The following is a 19,805-nucleotide window of genomic DNA, read 5'->3' as shown; positions in this document are numbered from 1 at the left end:
TCCTTGTAGAAAGTGCCCAGTTGAGGGTGAAGAAATTAATGTTTTTAGCCAATTTTTCGGTATTTGTCGTCTGAAGGGTCGAGCTTCAAAACGATACTGATCTTGTGAAAATCCGTCGCCGGTGTCGAAAGTTTTAGGCAGACATGCAAACATACATACATAAATTTATATATTGGTATCTCAAATTTTCGATCCAAACCGATTAAAAAGCTTGCTCTATCTCAGAATGCCCTTTATGTAATATTTCAAATGTTTAGACCAGAAATTATCTGAGTATTTTGGTAGAGACCGCAGAGGTCAATTTTTTTTTTTAAATTCGACCCTTATTACGACCCCTTCAAATTTATTGTTTCGAACTCAAATCAAGTTATTAAGTTAGATCCATGTCCAAGAAACCTATATCTAAAATTTTAAGTGTTTGTACCGAAAATTGTCGGAGGAGTTTGGTAGAGTTCTCAAAGGTCAGATCGTTTAACTTTGATCCATTAACAGCCAAATGTCTGAAAATCAAAACGTTTATTGTATAAAAATGTATCAATATATAATTGTAAAAACATTTATTTAAAAGTTTGCATAAGAAAATATTATTTTAATAATAAAATAATTTTGTAATAAAAACAATATTGGATTTTTATGAAGTAAAATAGTTTGTTTTTTGTTTTTTTGGGAACAAATAAATAATTTAAATGAAACATTTTTTTAATTGAAGCAATTTTGAAGGGTTAACAACAAATTAATAATTTAAATGTTTTTTAACCAAGAAGAAACGCCACCTTATGACAGCTTAGCGAAACGCACCAAGAAAAGATGGCCGCCGTTCGCATACTGCACAAGTGCATTTTGTTGTTTCGCCAACACAGAAACTGTTAAAACTAAATTAATTTTTCGAAATAAAATATTTGTTTTACTATTTGATAATACAAGAAGTGTTTTCTTCTTTTTGTTAGTTTCGTAATAACACAAGAAATGTTAAAAACTAAAGTAATTTTTTTATAAATATATGCTTTCAGTTTTCGTGTCTTCCGTTCGGTTTCGTTACATAATCAATCATATCCACTTCCGGTAGCTTGATTTTTTTCCGAGCAGTGGTCTTGGACTTTACCTAAAGTATACAAATTTATTTTCTTTTGGAGGAAGGGAGGGGGGCTCGTTTTAAAACTATATCTACCTCAGTATTTTCTTTAATTTTCTATTTTTGAGCGATTATCGAGACTCCTAAGATGTGATCGTTTCATGTCATACATTTTTGTTCAGAAGTAATGCCCAAACTTACTTTTATTTTTAACTAAATAAACTCTTTAAAATAAGTTGAGCCACTAAAAACCTACAAAGCTAGATAGAAAACGAACACCTAGAAAAATCAATCTAATTTCTTTTAAATCTCTTTTAAAAATAATTTTCTTTTCGAGGGTGGGGCTCTTTTTAAAACTAAATCTCTCTCAGTATTTTCTGTAATTTTCTATTTTTTAGCGGTTATACAGACCCCTAAGATGTGATACTCTCATGTCAGACATTATTTTTCGTTCTCACGTGACACTCGACGCTACTTTTTTCTTTTTCTTTTTTTTTTTTTGTACTGAATAAACGCTTCAAAATAAATTAAGCCACTAGCAACTTAGCCAGCTAGGGAGAAAATTCGATTTTTCCCTTTTAAAAACAACAGTAAATAAGTATAAATATTTTGCAAATTATTATGGGTATGTAGTCTCGTTTTAGAACAGAATAAACGCTTTAAAATAAGTGAAACCACTAACAACTTAGCCAGTTAGGTAGAAAACGGGCTCTTAGAAAATCGATTTTATTTTTTAAAAACAATAGTAAACAAGTAAAAATATTTTTTTAAAAATATTATCTCCCTCAATAACGATCATAAAATGTGTATTCAATCGATATCTATTCAATAAGGGACCAGTTTTTCCTACCTAGCAAAAAGGGGCACGTTTTCCTAAAGCCATATATATATATATATATACTATTTGATTATTTTGCTAACAGTAACAGGTTTTACTCTGATGAGAAGAATTAGCATTCTTTGAAACTCCGCAAATTAAGGTTTACTTAGCACACCAGTTTTGGAGTAGTCTGCTGAATGATAAAAACTATTTGTAAACTTCTACTTTACAAATCTGTTCTTACTATATATATATATAATTATTTTGTATCTACGGACACTAAAGTTTCATAGTTTCGCAATCATCAGTGTAGGCAGTAATAATTACTGCTGATCAGGAGATTCGAACCCTGTTATAAAGTCAACATATAACTGCATTGGCTAGGGCGTTGCCTTTGGACCAGGATCAATTAACACGAGAATTAAGGGAAATTAAACACCTATAAATGTCAATTGTGGGCATAGCATAGTTGTAGCAACCACTATACCCGGCCAGGAACATTTCACAGCGATCACCGCTTTGATATACTCATGCGTATGAAAAACTTATAGAAACATGACGTTGTGATGCGACCATATGCACACATAAAACAAAAGGAACCACGTTACACTCGAGAAAGTTTGTATATAAAGATTTTCCCACCAAAATCAAATCAGTTTTCCCTCCAAATTCTCAGCAACAAGCACGTGTTCCAGGAGACTCCGTCTATTTAGGCGTAAAACAGCATCGCCAAGAATGCTACGGAACAACCAAAGTTTTCTCTTCAATACTCAGCGTGGAAAGTTACTACATATGACGAGAACTTAAAATCCTTTTGCATATTCTTATTCCGACCTACTGCTCTTATGATATGAACGCACGCACGCACGCGCACACACTTATATGGTTTATGAACTGTTTTTCTAAAAAATAGCCATATGGACTTAAAGCCCGTGTGCAGCACACTTATAAAAATATCAGTAATTTCAAGCCTCGTGCTAATATGGTGGTTACCATAAATTTTAACGACGTTTGAAAAAGGGTCACCATTTCGGTCGGTCCCCTTTTTGAGGCACCTCCAACATGAGAGAGAGAACAAGTGTGCTGAAAAAGAACGGTTCTGGAAAATAAAACATCGGTTATAATTAAGTGCAACGAGACTTTAGGATTGATGATATTTTATAAAGGTTTCCAAGATATAAGGTACAAAGAGGATGGTAAAAAGTCTTTACCCAGGGAAACTGGTCCATCGCATGTTGATGCTTCTATCGTTTTCGCATGTCTGAGACAGATTTCTTCTTTGTATCTCCCTCCAGAACAGTCCTTTATTCCGATTGGCTGAAACCAAGAAGAAAGGAAGGGAAAAGTAGAAGAGTAGGGAGAAAGAGAGAAATAAGGGAAATATACCATAGCAGCATCATAGTAGTAGTTCACTACACGAGTCCCCCTCCAAATAACGGAGTTAAGTACCCTCCACAGAATTATTAAATATGCGTATTACCTAAATTTGTTTAAAAATAAAAATACTCATTTTTCTTTTTCCATGTTACTTTCCTACCAGATCTAGACTTATATGTGTCAGCAATTTTATCTTCAACTTTGTCGGTATCGTCTGTCTTAATAAGTTTATCATTAGTAGTACCGTCATTTGTCTGTGCCTTCTCAGTCGGTCTAATTTTATTAGTACTAGTTGGTTCTATGTACGGCTTTAATCTATCTATTGATACATGTGTATGAGTACCGTTGTTCATATCGATCTGATAATGCTTATCTGATCAAGTCAAAACTTTATAAGGACCTGAGTACGGTGCTTCTAATGGTTTCCTAACTCGATTAACTCTGAGCCATACTTTTTCACAGGAAGATAAACCTTTCAGTATAAAAGTTTTGGGACTGTCATGGATATATCAACTGCTGAGGCATCAATATTGGAGCTCCAGTAACAGACATAAAAGGGGAAAAGCCTGATTCATTAGGGGTGCTACGTATACCCAGCAGAATCACCGGTATTGCTTTCATCCATGCTTCTTTTCGAGCCATTATTGCCGCTTTAAGGGTACGGTGGGCTCTTTTGATCATCTCGTTACTTTGAGGGTGATACGTTATCCTCAATCGGTAAAAACCTACTACCTTGACTAATTCCTGGAACAGTTCACTCTCAAACTGACTACCTCTGTCAGTTACAACATGCAGTGGGACTCCAAAATCGAGATATCCATGCATTGATAAACGTTTCTGCTACCGACTGTGCAGTTATCTCAGTCATAAGCTGTACTTCAATCCAACGAGTTGCATGATCGATGCAAGTAAGCAAATATTTGTAAGGGCTCAGGTAAGGGTCGGACTCATTGCGCATTAAGGGCAGGGGTCCAACGATATCGATGTTTACTGTCTGGAAACGTGCAGATGGTAACTCAAATTCTTGGACTGCAGACTTTGTGTGGCTGTGAACTTTTGATTGTTGACACACTACATATTCTGCGCAGAATTGTTTAATCGTTTTATCTAAACTAGGCCAAAAGTATCTGGACTTGACCAGTTTTATAGATGCTCCCGTACCAGGATGCGCCAAGCTATGTAAACTGTTGAAAATAGCTTGACAAAGCTCTTTTGGGATAAACGGTCGGGGTACTTAGTTGAAGTATCGCATAGGACTGAGCCGACTTCGCTTGACACACAGTATTCTTTCAAATTAGTGTATGACTTTATTTCGTCATCACCTTTTTGTGCCTGGGCTATTTCAGCCAAGTCACATGCATCTATCTGCACAGCTAATGCAGGCCGAGACATACAGTCTGCAACTATATTCTCAGCTCCTTTAATGTACTCCACGTCAGCAATATATTCGGCAAGCACTGATAAGTGTTGCTGTTGTCGATCTGACTTTGCTGGTGTCTGACTATAAAAGGCTCCGCATAATGGCTTATGATCAGTGAATAATGTCATGTGACGACCTTCTATGAGGTGGCAGAAATGTATCACTGAAAAATAAGCTGCTAGTAGCTCTCTGTCAAACGTGGAATACTTGGCTTGGGTTTGAGAAAATTTCTTGGAAAAGAAACCTATAGGTGCTGGTTTCTTATCTATCAACTGGTGTAATGCGGCACCAGCAGTGTATTGACTAGCATCTGTAACTAAGTGGTATTCTGTAGCTGAAGACTGTGGATGCACTAACGCCGTAATTTCTGATAATTTGCTTATTATTGTTTTGAAGACATCGGTTTCTTCCTCATTAAGCTTGGTCTTTGCTTCAGGATCCAACCTCATCCGTTCGGATAGTGGTAAAATTATGGATGCATAAATAGGGACTGATTTGTGGTAAAAACCTGTCATCCCCAGAAATCTACATAAGCTTTTTGAGTCCTTAGGTATCGGAAAATTTTCAAACTCTTTAATTTTCTTTAAAGTAGGCAACAAGCCTTCTTTGCTTACATGAAAACCTAAGAAATCTAACTCTGGTACTCCGAATACACACTTATCTAAGGAAATCTTTAAATTGTTATCACTAAGGATCCTAAATACTCTATTTAAATCTTCCTTGTGCTGTTGTTCACTTTCGCTAAAAACTAGTATGTCATCTAGATATATAAATATGCAATTTAATTTTTAAAATATTTTATCCATAAAACGCTGAAATGTAGCCGCAGCATTCTTTAAACCAAATGGCATGTAATTAAACTCAAACAAACCAAAAGGTGTCACTACTGCTGTCTTAGGCACATCTTCGGGGTGTACCTTAATCTGATGATATGCTGCAGTTAAATCTATTTTGGAAAAATATTGTTTATTAGCTGTGTGCAGAAGGAATTTATATTTGGTACCGGGTAGCGGTCTGTTTTGGTAATGCTATTTAATGCACAGAAATCACCCCACGCTCAGTATGACCCATCTGACTTCTTCACCAAGTGCAAAGGGGTTGCCCACTCGCTACTGGAAGGCTGGATAACTCTGGTATTTAGTAACTTTTTAAATTCTGCCTGTGCTGCGTCTAACTTAGGACGGGAAAGTTAGACTGGCTTTAGCAAAGACTGGTACGTGGCTGCCTGTATCAATCCTGTGATATACTCCACCATAGTCTTTGTTTGTGTCGGTATGTGGTGAAAGCACATTATTATATTTACCTGTTACTTCTGTAACATAATCCGCTAGGTCTATTTTGTTAATCACTACAGCATCGGACTAATTTCACGCTCCGTTACGTTATCACGGATGGATCTATTTTACAATCCACTATAATGTTAAATTTGTTTAAGAAGTCAAATCCTAACAAAGGGTTAGTGACATCTGCGATCACGAAACTCCATTGAAAAGATCTTCTCAAACGGGGTATCTTAACTTCGAAGTTTGTCTGACTATAGCATTTTATGCTTTCACCGTTAGAGGTAGAGATATGAATAGGAGTTGGCTCCAGAGTAATTCCATTTACTACGGAATGTGGTAAAATGGAAACACTGGCTCCTGTATCTATGATAAAATTGACTTTGGACGCTCCTATTTTAGCAGAAACTTCTAATAACGGTGGAACTACTGGAACAAACGCTGTCCGCCTTTCTAGTTTTCCGAATCACTGGGGGGGAGGGCGCAAGTTAGGCAGAGTCTGTAAGCTACTCTTTTTCTTTGGCCACTTACACTATGGCTTACATGTACGAACCTCCTCCGCGAAATATATATGGGCTCCACATATCTTCGGCCACTGTTTCCTTCTATATGGACATAGGCCGGCTGGATGGTTTGACTAGACTGTCTGGTGGTAATATGGTCGTTTGTCCAAGCTCGACTCTCAACAGCCTGAAATACTGACGTATTTTCTATTAACGGCATCAAGTTGTCAGATAGTCGACCCAACTCCGTTAACAGCATTTCAGTGTGGGCTGCTATTACTGGGGCGATTTGCTTCGGAAGTGCGTGTATGAATTTATGGCGCACTATCTCGTCATTTGCCCCTATTCTATGTGCGACCATTACCATCTCCTGGAGGTATAATGATGGACGACCAGCTAACGTAGTGGTCCTCATCAACTTCTCCAGGAGTTCAGGTCTGGTCTTTTCATATGAAGACAACACAGACTCTTTTAACTTTGCATAGTTTAGCGACTGCAGAATTGCTGGAGGTATATTTGTTACCACGTCAGGTGGCAATGCGCTGATAACCATATAGAACTTAGTATCATCGCTCGTGATGTGTCTGAGATGGAATTGAGCTTCTATTATCGAAAACCGTCCCTCGACACTAGTCTCCATAAATTGTGAGGGTTTTACGCTAACCTGTTGTGCGTCCATTATTATTATTACTAATTATTATTATTAATTATTACTATTATTACTACTACTGATTATTATTATTATTATTATTATTATTATTATTATTATTCATATGATTATTATTAGTTACTATTATTTTATTATTATTATTATTATTATTTATTTGTAGCTGCGACTAAAGGAAATGGCTGGGATGTGATAAGCAAAAAGAGAGAAAATCGAGAAATAAGGGAAGCATACCGTAGCAGCATTATAGTGGTAGTTCACTACACTAATTTCACAAAATCTTCACTTCATTAATCCTTCATTATAAACATTCCACACAAGAAAACACATTTGTTGGAACGATTTAAACTCATATTCCTAACACGTAAAGAAATGTTGTTTATTTCATGGTAATTCAGTGAGTTTATGTTCTTTATCGAGTGTCGTCTTTTTCTGAATTTATTTTTATTTTTTTTTATTGTGGGATGTAAGTTGGTAACCCTTGAAGACCCCGTTAGATGTATCTTTAATGGTCCCTCTAAAATATTTTCCTGAAAATCGATCTTATAAATTGGTGACTCCGCCGTGAATTCGAAAATACATCCTATAGTTTGGTGACCTCCAGACTTGCATCCTATACAGTAATGCCGAGAGTATTCTAACGGTCGGAAGTCGTGAATGTTGCTTATCGTATGTTGGTAATCTTTTTGTTTTATTTCCCATACAGAATTCAGCTTTAATAATCTTAAAGTGGATTTTTTAACAAAATACTAGAAGAATTTGCGTATTTTTTGTGTACTATCTTTTTTTTATCTTTATTTATTTATTTATTTTATTTTTTTTTTTTTACCTAACACGTTAGTTAATAAGTTTTTTTGTTCTTTTTTTTATTATTATTATTATTATTATTATTATTATTATTATTATTATTATTATTATTATTATTATTAATAATAATAATAATAATAATAATAATAATAATAATAATAATAATAATAATTTATTTATTTATTTATTTATTTTTTACGATTAGTTTTAAATACTGTGGTGGAACTGGAATATCACCAAAAAATATTTTTACTTTCATTGCTCGTCCCTATCACAAATATTTATATAGTTCCTAAAATTTCATGTGACGTATATTAGTAGGTCTCTGGGCACACTGCAAAAAGAACTAAATGATCCAGGGGAGATAACCCATGACTTTAACATTGTATCAATTACCTCCCGTGAATATTCGGGGGGGGGGGTTGTTTGTTTGTTTTTTTTTGTTTTTGTTTTTTATCAAGAATACATACATAAACCAACACAACATTGAAGTATAGAACGGAAATCTGCTTTTTATAACGAGTCGCTTAAATGCGTTGGAACGAACTGAACTTCTTTTAATGGAGACAAATCCAGAAAAAGTCTATATATGCGGGAGAAAATAAGGACATTTTATAACGTGAAATTGAGGTTTTCTTTTCCTCTTTTTTATACATCCAAGCTAAAGAAGGCAGTTAGACGTTACTATGAATTAGGACCAGATTTATAGGGTATGCTAGGTGGAAGGGTTGTGCAGTGAGATGTTTGCTGACATTACATTTAAATTTATGCATGCAATCGTGAAAACAGGGAAGGAATTTAACAACAAAAATGTTTGAAGAAATAACCTATCCAGCATCTGGAAACCTTTACATTGAAGGGGTGCGATTTTGTTGATTGTTAGGTTTTTCACGATATTTATATTGAAGGAGACACAAGTGCAGTAGGTGTGTCAGAAATTTCGTGAAAAATAGTGAATAATTCCACCCCGTCTTTCCAAATGTAATTCAAGCCCTAATTTTTTTTTTTTCAATTAAAGGAGCAAGGACCAAGGTTTCATTAAAAAAACAACAAAAAAACAAAGTGTTTTGGTTTTTTTTTAAAAGGTTTTAAACTTCGGACCTTACAGGTAAATTTCTAAAAAACACTACTTTTTTTTTGTTTTAAATTTGAATATATTATTTATTGACCTTTTCTCTTCAATTTGTGATATATAACACTTCAATTTGTGATATATAACACTTTGGTGAGTAAATTAATTATTTACTTTTTAATAGACATTTCAAAATTGGAGGCGTGAATTATTCGACCCCCCCCCCCTGTCTTTCCAAGCTTATAACTACTCGAAAAATGTAATTCAAGCCCTAATTTTTTTTTCAATTAAAGGAGCAAGGACCAAGGTTTCATTAAAAAAAAAAAAAAGAAAAAACAAACAACGTGGTTTAAAAAAAACTTTACAGGTAAATTTCTAAAAACACTACTTTTTTGTTTTAAAGTTGAATATATTATTTATTAATCTTTTATCTTCAATTTGTGATATATAAAACTTTGGTGAGTAAATTAATTATTTACTTTTTAATAGACACTTGAAAATGGGGGGGCGTGAATTAAAAAAAAACGTTTGTCTAAAATATTATATTCGGTTTATTGGAAAGAGCATAAAATTTCACATTGACCCTGAAAATATCATAAAAATAGAATCAATAGAAAAATTTTGATAGATTTTTAAAGTTTAAAAATTGAAAAATATTGAGTTCGTAAAATTCATTACTGTTTTTTAAAAATAAATAAAATATTTCTATTACTTTTAAAACAACTTTAATAGTTTATTTTGGAAGTATAATCCATAAAGAAAATAAACAACCCGCTTTTAAAAGATAAATTATGAGTTTTTTATATTTTATTCACAGTTTCGTGTTAGGGGTGTCAAAAATTCCTACAAAAATTCTGATACACCTACAAGTGCAGCAAGGTCAGAGTATATCCTATTGAAGTACTTGTAAAATAAGCACAGTGATGCAACATTGCAGTGATAGGAGAGCGGTTTGAGCATGATAGACAATGTGGTACCTATTAGCTTAAAAACTCTTTGGGTACTTTTCTAAGAGGGAGAGAATAGTGATTTGTGCATCAGCCCAGATATGGCAACGATAATTCATACGTGTGAATTGTGGCTTTGTGGAAGATATAGGATACTAGCAGGTGAGAAAAGTTTTCTAGACGATTATAGAGAGTCTGCCGTCTTTGTAACAGATTTAGCAGTATCTTCTATGTACTTGTTCCAGTTTTAAGCACTGATTTAAAAACAGTGACAGTCTCTCTCCCCCTCTCTCTTTTTCTCTTTCTTTCTCTCTCTCTCACACACACATACATGCATACATACCGAGGTCTTATGTTTGACATGAAAAGAAACTGGAATCATAGGAAGATCTTTATCATTCCAGTTATTATAGGAGTAAGACAGTGGATAAATGTTTGGCATCAGGAAGCTTGAAAGAACTAATAAAAAATTGGAACAAAAAAATAGTATAGCATATAAGAAACTCTACTGCTTCTATTTGACGTCATTAATGAGGTCATAGAAGTAGCAGACAACTTTTGCTCTGCTTCTATTTGACCTCATTAATGAGGTCAAATAGAAGGAGCTTGGGTTTGTTTACCCAACTTTGACTGGTTTTTTCCCCAAGAGGTTGGGGAGGGGGAAACCATCTCCCCATTGTCCAGATTGAATAGCAATTGTCTGATATATTGGGTTTGGCCTCACATTGATCAAAGCTGATTGCTTCTGAACACTTCCCAGTGCGATTGGCGGGAACAGTGCTTAGCTTTGAATTAGTTTCGCTTTTTATATGAAAAAGCTGAACGACCACAAGACGGGCTGAAATAGCAATAATTTTTGTAAAAATCGACGTAAATAAATCTAGACGCTACACACATTCCCAAATCCTAGATATTATTATCTAGGGGGTATATAAACAGTTCTAAGCGATTGTAACCCCCCCCTCTGGGAGCGTCGGCAAAAAAAGCCTGTGTGAGACATACATGAAATGGTCACACACATTTTGCCTTTTATATATATAGACTAGCGGGGGTACTCAGCGTTGCCCGGGTGTTTAGAGGTGTGTGTGCTCGGGAGGGGGGGGGGGTGTTAATCAAAACATAAGAATAAGCGAAGTAAATATTTTAAATATTAAATAGTAAATTATTAAATATTTTATATAAAATAAATGTTAAAACTTAAAAAAATCGAAAAACAACACAAGAAAAAACTAATATAAAGCAAACGAACGATGTTAAATGTAAAAATTGGAAAACAACAACAAAAAAGAAAACGCAAATGTGATGGAAAAGGAAAACAGAAAAACGAACGTTAAAACTTCTTAAAAAAATCTGAAAAATAAAAACAAAAAAAACACATGAAAAATAGCTTAAATAACCCTGTTTCAATATTAAACCTTTAAAAATCGAAAAAAAAAAAAAAAAAGACATCTCACCCCAAGATTCGAACCCAAAACCTTGAGGTAATGAGGCTGCGCTCTAATGAACTGAGCTAAGACGACGTTGACAAGATTAGGTTGTTTTTTTTTTATATTTAAACTAAATCATGTTCCGACGTCATTTGTACATGTGTAAAAGCGAACTTGTTATGAGATGACGGGTTTTGCTGACCCCTCCTTGTAGAAAACCGATGATTTTAGGGTGAAAAAATTAATGTTTTTGGCCAATTTTTCGATATTTGTCGGGCGAAGGATTGAGCTTTAAAATGATACCAATCTCGTCAAAATCCGTGACCCGTGTCGAAAGTCTTTGCGAGACATACAAACGCACATACAAACATACATACATACATACATACATACATACACATATTTTCGCTTTTATATATATAGATTTTGGTTCTGGTCATTTGATTGGAAGACAGGGAACCCTTGTCACTATCTCCTTTTTCCGGGTATGCCCCTTAGATCCTGTTTTTTTTTGTTTTGTTTTTTTAGTGTTTAGGTAGCTTTGATTGGGCCTCTGTTGATTAGTTATTGGAAAAGTAAAAAAAGAAACAGAAGAAAAATAAATAAAGTGTTGTCGCTTTTAAAAAAAAATAGTTTATTTATTTTCGTCACAATCATCATCATCATCATCATCATCATCATCATCATCATCATTCTTACTGTTATTATTACTATAATGTTGGTTTCACTACAGATATTCTATCATAGAAATTACATTAAAATCTTTTATTTGTTAATGCAAAATAGTTTTAAAATTTTGCTTTCCATAATTTAAAATAAGAGATTTTTTTTAATGAAAAAAAAAATTAATTGCAATTTTTTCGTGGGGTTTCTTGATGTAGCAGGCATAAATAAGACTTATTTTCTCTCATGGAGTAATGTCCTTGTGTAACGTTGTCTGTCTCTCAAACGAACCCAATGCGTTGGATGCAGACAGTCGCAAAGTAAAATGATTAATTTTGTCACAACTTTTCTTTAGTGAAAAACATTCTTTTTTTTTGTCATTTATCATGTCCTAATAGGCCCCACAGGTTTCAACCACTGTCCTGTCAATGAAATGCTGCATCCCTCTGCTTGTTTTACAAGTATTTTAGTGGTAGGTGTTCCGACGAACTACAAGCCCTTGTATCTCCTTGATGTAAATACACCCAAAAAACTCGAGAAGCAGCAAAATCCCACCCCTACACAATAGAAATGTAAGAAAACCATCTACTCTAATAGTTTCTTCCCTAGGACTGTTAGACTTTGGAATTGCCTTCCGGGTTCCTGCTTCTCTGACTGTACTGACATGCAGAAGTTCAAGTGTAATGTAAACAGACATCTTGTTGCTCAACTCCCTACATAGTATCCCTGTAAATTATGTTCCAGATAGCCTCAACTCCCTACATAGTATCCCTGTAAATTATGTTCCAGATAGCCGCCCCCTACATCAAAGTGGCACTGTGCCTTGTTTGGGGTGAAAATGCAATAAAAAAAAATAAAAATAAAAAGCATAACCAAAATAGTAGTTCGAAACATTGTGCGCCGATTTGAACGCCAAGGAGCTGTACTTGATCTTCTGCGAGCTGGCAGAATTGAAAGAAAACATCAGGAACAAAATAAGGGGGTTAAATTGCAATCGAGAGATTCTGCAATCTGTCATGAATAATGTTTTGAAAAGATGGGCAACATTTACAAGACATTATTTTTCATAAATAAAGATTGTTTGAATTATTTTTTTTAATTTCCCAATATCTTAGTCAGATCGTGTTAAAATTACAGAAAGATATCATCAAAAATAAAGAATCTATTTAAGTTCAAAATCCTTCAGTGACCTTTTTGGACAACCTGTAGTTCTCACATATTCGAATCCAAGGAAGAATAAGGATGTTTTGCATTCAACCCACCAAAATTGGGCGTCTGTTGATTTTTTTTTATGGAAATCGCTCAAGACAAGTCATGAAGCTTTAGTGGGGTAGTTGTACCCCAGCTAATTATTTATCTTTTAGAACCCTCGATAAAAAACGACAAACTCCTTTTAACATTGAACATTTGCAAGTCTTTATTCCATGCGATAATAGTGGTGGAGCTCGAAGTTCTTGAGTCAGGTCCACGTCGGACTGTCGGTGCTGGGAGAGGAGGAGAGGAAGGTGTGTCTTCGCTCGCGGCTCTGTGCTGACTGTTGGATCTTCCCTGCACTCTTTTTGGGGACAGTAGGATCAATGCGCCCTGCCTGTCGATTGGCCAGTCTATGGCAAAAGAACTTACAGGGAAGCATTGATCCGTCAGAAAGTATAGTTCATTAGGGGGGAGGGGTGCTACAAAGGTACTTGATGTAAAGAACTAACAAAAAACGAAAGCTCATTATTGCAATTGGAGGAGATGCCTATTGACTTTAGTCTTGAAAAGACCGAAGTTGTAGGTTGAAGGAAAACAGTGAGCAGGAAGAAAGTTCCAAAAATTTGAAGTTCTTGGAAAGGAGTTACTGGAATAGGAAGTTGTATTATAATGACGTATTAAAACAGCAAATTGATGGATACCTTTAGACCAACGAGTCAAACGATCTAGAAAAAAAAAGCAGGGAATAGATGAGACAATTCTGAGGAAGACATGCTATAATAGTATTTGTAGAAAAGACTGAGACTAGCAACATCACGTCTGTGAGTGGTCAAAGAGAATCATTTTTTTATGCTTCTATGCTGAGCCTTTAAACACATTCATTCAGTCTTTCTTTTTTTGTTTTGTTTTTTCAATCTCGATAACCATCAGCTTATTGTTGATGTTATATTTCCAAATCATATCCTCACATCGTTTTCTGTTACCCCATGGACATTTATTATGTCTTCAACACTTTAAGCCTGCTCTCAGTCTGCCAAGTCAGCAATTGATTAGTATATTTTAACTTTTTTTTTTTTGCTGCTGCTAAATTCTAAACATTTTTACAATAGCCAACACAAAAAAAAGGTGTGAAAAAATAAATATACAATGAATAAATGTTACCAAAGACAAGATATTATTCTACATATTTGGATAAGGTTTTTGTGCTTTAACTTATTTTAAAGCGTTTATTTACTTGAAAAGAATAAGTCTGTTCAGTTAGAACAAAAAATATGGTTTTGTTAAAGTCATTTGAACTTTTGATAATCACTCAAAAATTAAAAATTAAGCAAAATACTAGTTGAGCATTATATTTTCGAATGATTGCTGGTATTTATTGGATGGGTTTTAAGCAATATTTTGTTTAATTTTCGATTTTTGAGCGATTATCGAGGATCTAAATGGCTCTAACAAAACCCTCATCTGTTTTTCATTCTAACTCAATAGATTTGACAATACTTTTGTTTCAAAGTAAATAAACATTTTAAAATAAGTTAAAACAAAAAAAAACATATCCAGGTAGGAAGAGTAACTTATCCTGCCTTTAGAAATATATTTTTGTTGTATATTTATGTATTTTCCCCCACTTTATTTTGTTTTATTGACTATTGTAAAAATTTTCTAAATAAAAATGATAATTATAGAAGTCATAAAAAAGATGGTGATTTCGGATGAAATAATTGTTTAACAATGAAGGAAATCTTTTGTATAAATACAATTTTAAAATATTAATGTATTTCTTTAACGATTTTCAAATTTACCAGTTTTGCGGACACATAAGGGCCATATACAGAGAGAACTTGAATGCCTACGAGACACGATCGTCGAGTGCCTATGTTCTCTCTGTAGATGGGTTTGTCAGGACAGCCTGGCATAAAGATAGTTTTCCCTACAAGTAAACCCTAATAAATATTCCAAATAACATCATACTCGAGGCTCAAATAAGTTCACCTCGGTATGGCTAGCCCACACTGGCTTATACGAGGAATGATGCACCTTTTCCAAGTGGTGTTACTTCAAGTAACAGTGTAGGTTTTGTTTCAAGAGATTAGATAGGCCTTTTTTTTTTTTTTTTTTTTTTTTTACAAGGGTGTCACCACTTATCAAGGCCCAGAGGCCACTCGAGGATAAGGGTTAATAGGTATACATTAGTCATTGTGATTTTAGCATAGTAAACAGTGGGAATTTTGAAACTTGGATTACTTAGGGGGACGATTCAATTAGAACTTGTTCACATTGGACTTTTTCTTTTTTTTTTTTTTTTTTCATAGGTATCAACTCATTATCAAGGCCAAGAGGCCACTCAAGGATAAGGGTTAAAGAGTGTACAGTAGAAATTGGACAATATAATAATCATTAGTAATGAAAATGTTAAATTTGATAACTTATATGGAACGGCTCATCAAGAACTTACAAAACTTAATACACTTGGTTTGTATCTGTTCAGGTACTCCCTTATACTAGAAGGATGATTAAAGTTGATCAGATTCTTTCTTCAAGTTCACCAGGGTAAGGAAAGGACCTTTACAAGCTTCGGCACTTATGCAGAACACAAACCGTGCTAGAACAACGGTCTTATGTAGAAATCCATTCTGTACTGTTCTGTATCTGTATCGTTAATAAACTAACGCACCGCAAAAATTGGATCCAACTTGAAAAATTAAATCCCAAAAAAAAATGTAGGATATAACGGGCCAACTTACTAGAGTATAGCTATCGGGGGAGGGAGGGATACGATGCTCTTCTAATTTCCAAAACAAACGATTTTTTTTTTTACATGGCAGTCACCACTTATCAAGGCCCAGAAGCCACTCGGGGATAAGGGTTATTTTGTGTACCGTAATCAATGGGATAGTGTTGCAGCATTAATTAGTATTGGAGATTTGATAAAGTGTCATTACTTAAGGGAGCGGTTCATCAGGAATTTGTTTATGTTGGACTTGAAGACATCCATGTTGGAGTCAGGAGGGAAACAGACAAGCGGTAGATATTTCCACAGACGTGCAGTTGTAAGAAAGAAGCTTTGTTCATGGAATCTACGTTTTGATTTAGGCACAGATAAAGAGTGGGGAAAATTATTTACAGTGGTTTTAGCCAGATGGGTGTTTATCGTGAAAGATTGGCTAGGGGGGGACCAGAGATTGGAGCTCAGACGAGCACCTGCCATGGAAATAACGATTGCTTTCTAGCTATGCTAACAGATGGCATTTTTTAAATTTCTTTTTTATGGCGGCTTCAAATAACCAAAAGTTTTAGACCAATCAGAAAAAAGGTTAATTATTTTTCTTTTTTTATTTTATTCTTTAAAGTTTATTATCATTTATATATAGATACATTTTTATTTTTAGTTTATATTTAATAAAAATATCAGAAATACGACACCACAACAGTACAAAGCTGGATACTCCACCAGAATAGATGAATTCTTGACATGGAATCCAGTAAGATTAAGAGACCACAAGTACGTCCAAGGATGGAACACTGCTGCCATATCTGGCCAGGAGCTGCTAAAAACAGCCTATCCTGCCTTGACAGAGTACAAAATAGACTTTGTGGTTTAGTGGGGGATGACCTTTTCTCTTCTCTGCAACCTCTCTCCCATAGAAGAGACGTTGCGAGCCTATCCTTGTTTTATCGTTATTTCCATGGCAGATGCTCGTCTGAACTCCAATCTCTGGTCCCCCCTCGCCAATCTTTTACGAAAAACACCCGTCTAGCTGAATCCACTGTCAAAAACTTTCCCCACTCTTTATCTATGCCTAAATCAAAACGTAGATTCCATAAACAAAGTTTCTTTCTTAGAACTGCACGCCTGTGGAACTCTGTTCCGTCTGCCTGCTTCTCACCTGACTACAACCTGGATGTGTTCAAGTCCAACATAAACAAATTCCTGATGAACCGTCCCCTTAAGTAGACACTTTATTAAATCTCCACACTAACGTACTGTACTTACAATAACCCTTATCCCTGAGTGGCTTCCTGGCCTTGATAAGTGGTGACCACCTTGTAAAAAAAAAAAAAAGATTTACTATAATACATATATATTTAAATGATCAATGGAGGACAGGAAAATTATGTTCTCACCTTCCTTACTTTGAGATGTAAAGAAGAACTTTAATGGAATATTTGAATATCTGTATATCTCATATAGAGATCAAGGGTTAGCCCCAAGAAGGGATCGCTCGATTTTTGAGAACTGCGACTGAAGTAAACCGAAACAAAAAGAATGGGAAGTCACAGTTGTAAAATTTAAAACGGAATATGATAAAATATTCATGGGAGGTAATCATTTAAACTATATTGGTAAGAATTATCTCCCTTGTATCGCTTTAAGTAAAAGTAAAAGAAGAGAGATAACTTACTTTTGCTTTTGTCGAATAAACTCATCAAGACCAACGAGTTAATGTAGAAATAGTTACAAAAAAAAAAAAAAAAGTACACGAAAATAGGATCTGGCAATGGCTCAGATGACAACGACGAAAGCTGAAGAGCTAAATAATGACTAAGACAGGAGCACAGGATGTGTTGGTTTCAATCCCCGCTGATGGCACCAAAATCATTTTTTTAAAAAACTTTTGAAATCACCGCTACTGGGCACAATATAATAATCAATAGAAAATTTGGTAATTGTGAAGAAAGAGAGAGCCTGTTTCCTCCGTTTGACTATAGGTGGCGTTACTGTCTGTCCAACCAGTTACGGAAGCAGAAGCACAAAATGTATATAATGGCACCCTTGAAATAAAAATAAATGTTTTTGTTATATTTTAATTTTAAACATGTTTTTTTTTTGTTTTCCTTTTGCAAACATATTTAAGTTTTTTTTGTTTTTTTCACAAACATATTTACGTTTTTTTTCTGTTTTTTTTTTTTATTTGCAAACATATATAAGTTTTATTTTTCCAAACATTTGCGTTTTGTTGCTGGTTTATTTTCAAACATTTACGGGGTTTTTTTTTTGTTTTTACTTTTTTTTTTTTTTTTTTTGCAAGCCTAAACTAAATGTTTTTGCTATATTTTTCTTTTAAACATATTTATGGGTACAACTGTTTTTCCGCGAGTATTTTTTACGTTCTTATAATAAAAAAAAATTAACGTTTTTTCTTTTATCTTTTTTTATGGACCCCCCCCCCTTTTTTTCTTAATTTTTCTGCACTTATTTTACCTTTTCCGCGAGTATTTCTATATATATTTGAAAAAGGATATTGTAAAACCTGAATCTTACTTGAAACTACTATAAAAAATAAAAATAAAAAAAATAGCGCGGTACAATAAGTGCATAAGCAAACTTTTCAAAAAGAAAAATATTTCAAAAATTTATGCTTGCAAAAAAAAAACAAAAAAAAAAGTAAAAACAAAAAAAAAACGTAAATATTTGAAAATAAACCAGCAACAAAACGTAAATGTTTGGAAAAATAAAACTTAAATATGTTTGCAAAACCAAAATAAAAAAACGTAAATATGTTACAAAAACAAACAAAAATTAAATATGTTTGCAAAAAAAACAAAAAACAAAGAAAACATGTTTAAAATTAAAATATAACAAAAACATTTATTTTTATTTCAAGGGTGCCATTATAAACATTTTGTGCTTCCGTAACTGGTTGGACGCCATCTATAGTCAAACGGAGGAAACAGGCTCTCTCTTTCTTCACGATTACCAAATTTTCTATTGATTATTATATTGTGCCCAATATGTAGCGATGATTTCAAAAGTTTTTAAAAAAATGATTTTGGTGCCATCAGCAGGGATTGAAACCAACACATCCTGTGCTCCTGTCTTAGTCATTATTTAGCACTTCAGCTTTCGTCGTTGTCATCTGAGCCATTGCCAGATCTAATTTTAATCCCTTAGCAGCAATTTCTACAGGCTAAAAAAAAAAAAACAAATCGAAAGTGTTCCCGAAGTCCAAATACCCTATATATCAAGCTTCAAGTCTGTAGATCAAATATTCAAAGAATAGTTTAGTAAAAGAAGTTTCATACACAAAGAGACACTATATATATATATATATATATATATATATATATATATATATATATATATACAGAGAGAGAGTGGGGGGGGACTAGACCGGGTCTCTAGAAGAGTAAAGTTTAATTTAAAGTATTAATATTTTAAAGGAACATTGCTCATAGTACTGTATATATATAATAAGCTAAAATACTATATAATTATGCACAATGAAGAAACTATGGATAAATAGAATTAATGTAAATAGTTAAATGAAGCCAATCATCTAATAAGAAACCATAAATGATGAATAATTAATTAGTTAATTAATTAATTAACACTCGTTTTTCAAAGGAAACTGAAAATTATTTAACCTTTATGTAGTTGCTTACATAACTATGACTGAGTATATCAATAAGTTTGTTTTAATAATTTTTAAATAGAAAAAGTAGGCTTTTAATATCAATGTCAGAGCGAGTACAAACTCAGCTTATACATAGATTACCTTTCTTTTTTTTTTACTAAAAAATACAATCTTCTTCAGGTGTATCTTGTCAGATGCAAGGA

Source organism: Euprymna scolopes, chromosome 8 (assembly GCF_053919585.1).
Source record: "Euprymna scolopes isolate OS-2025 chromosome 8, ASM5391958v1, whole genome shotgun sequence".
NCBI classification, from domain to species: domain Eukaryota; kingdom Metazoa; phylum Mollusca; class Cephalopoda; order Sepiida; family Sepiolidae; genus Euprymna; species Euprymna scolopes.
Note: the sequence above shows the minus strand (reverse complement) of the source record.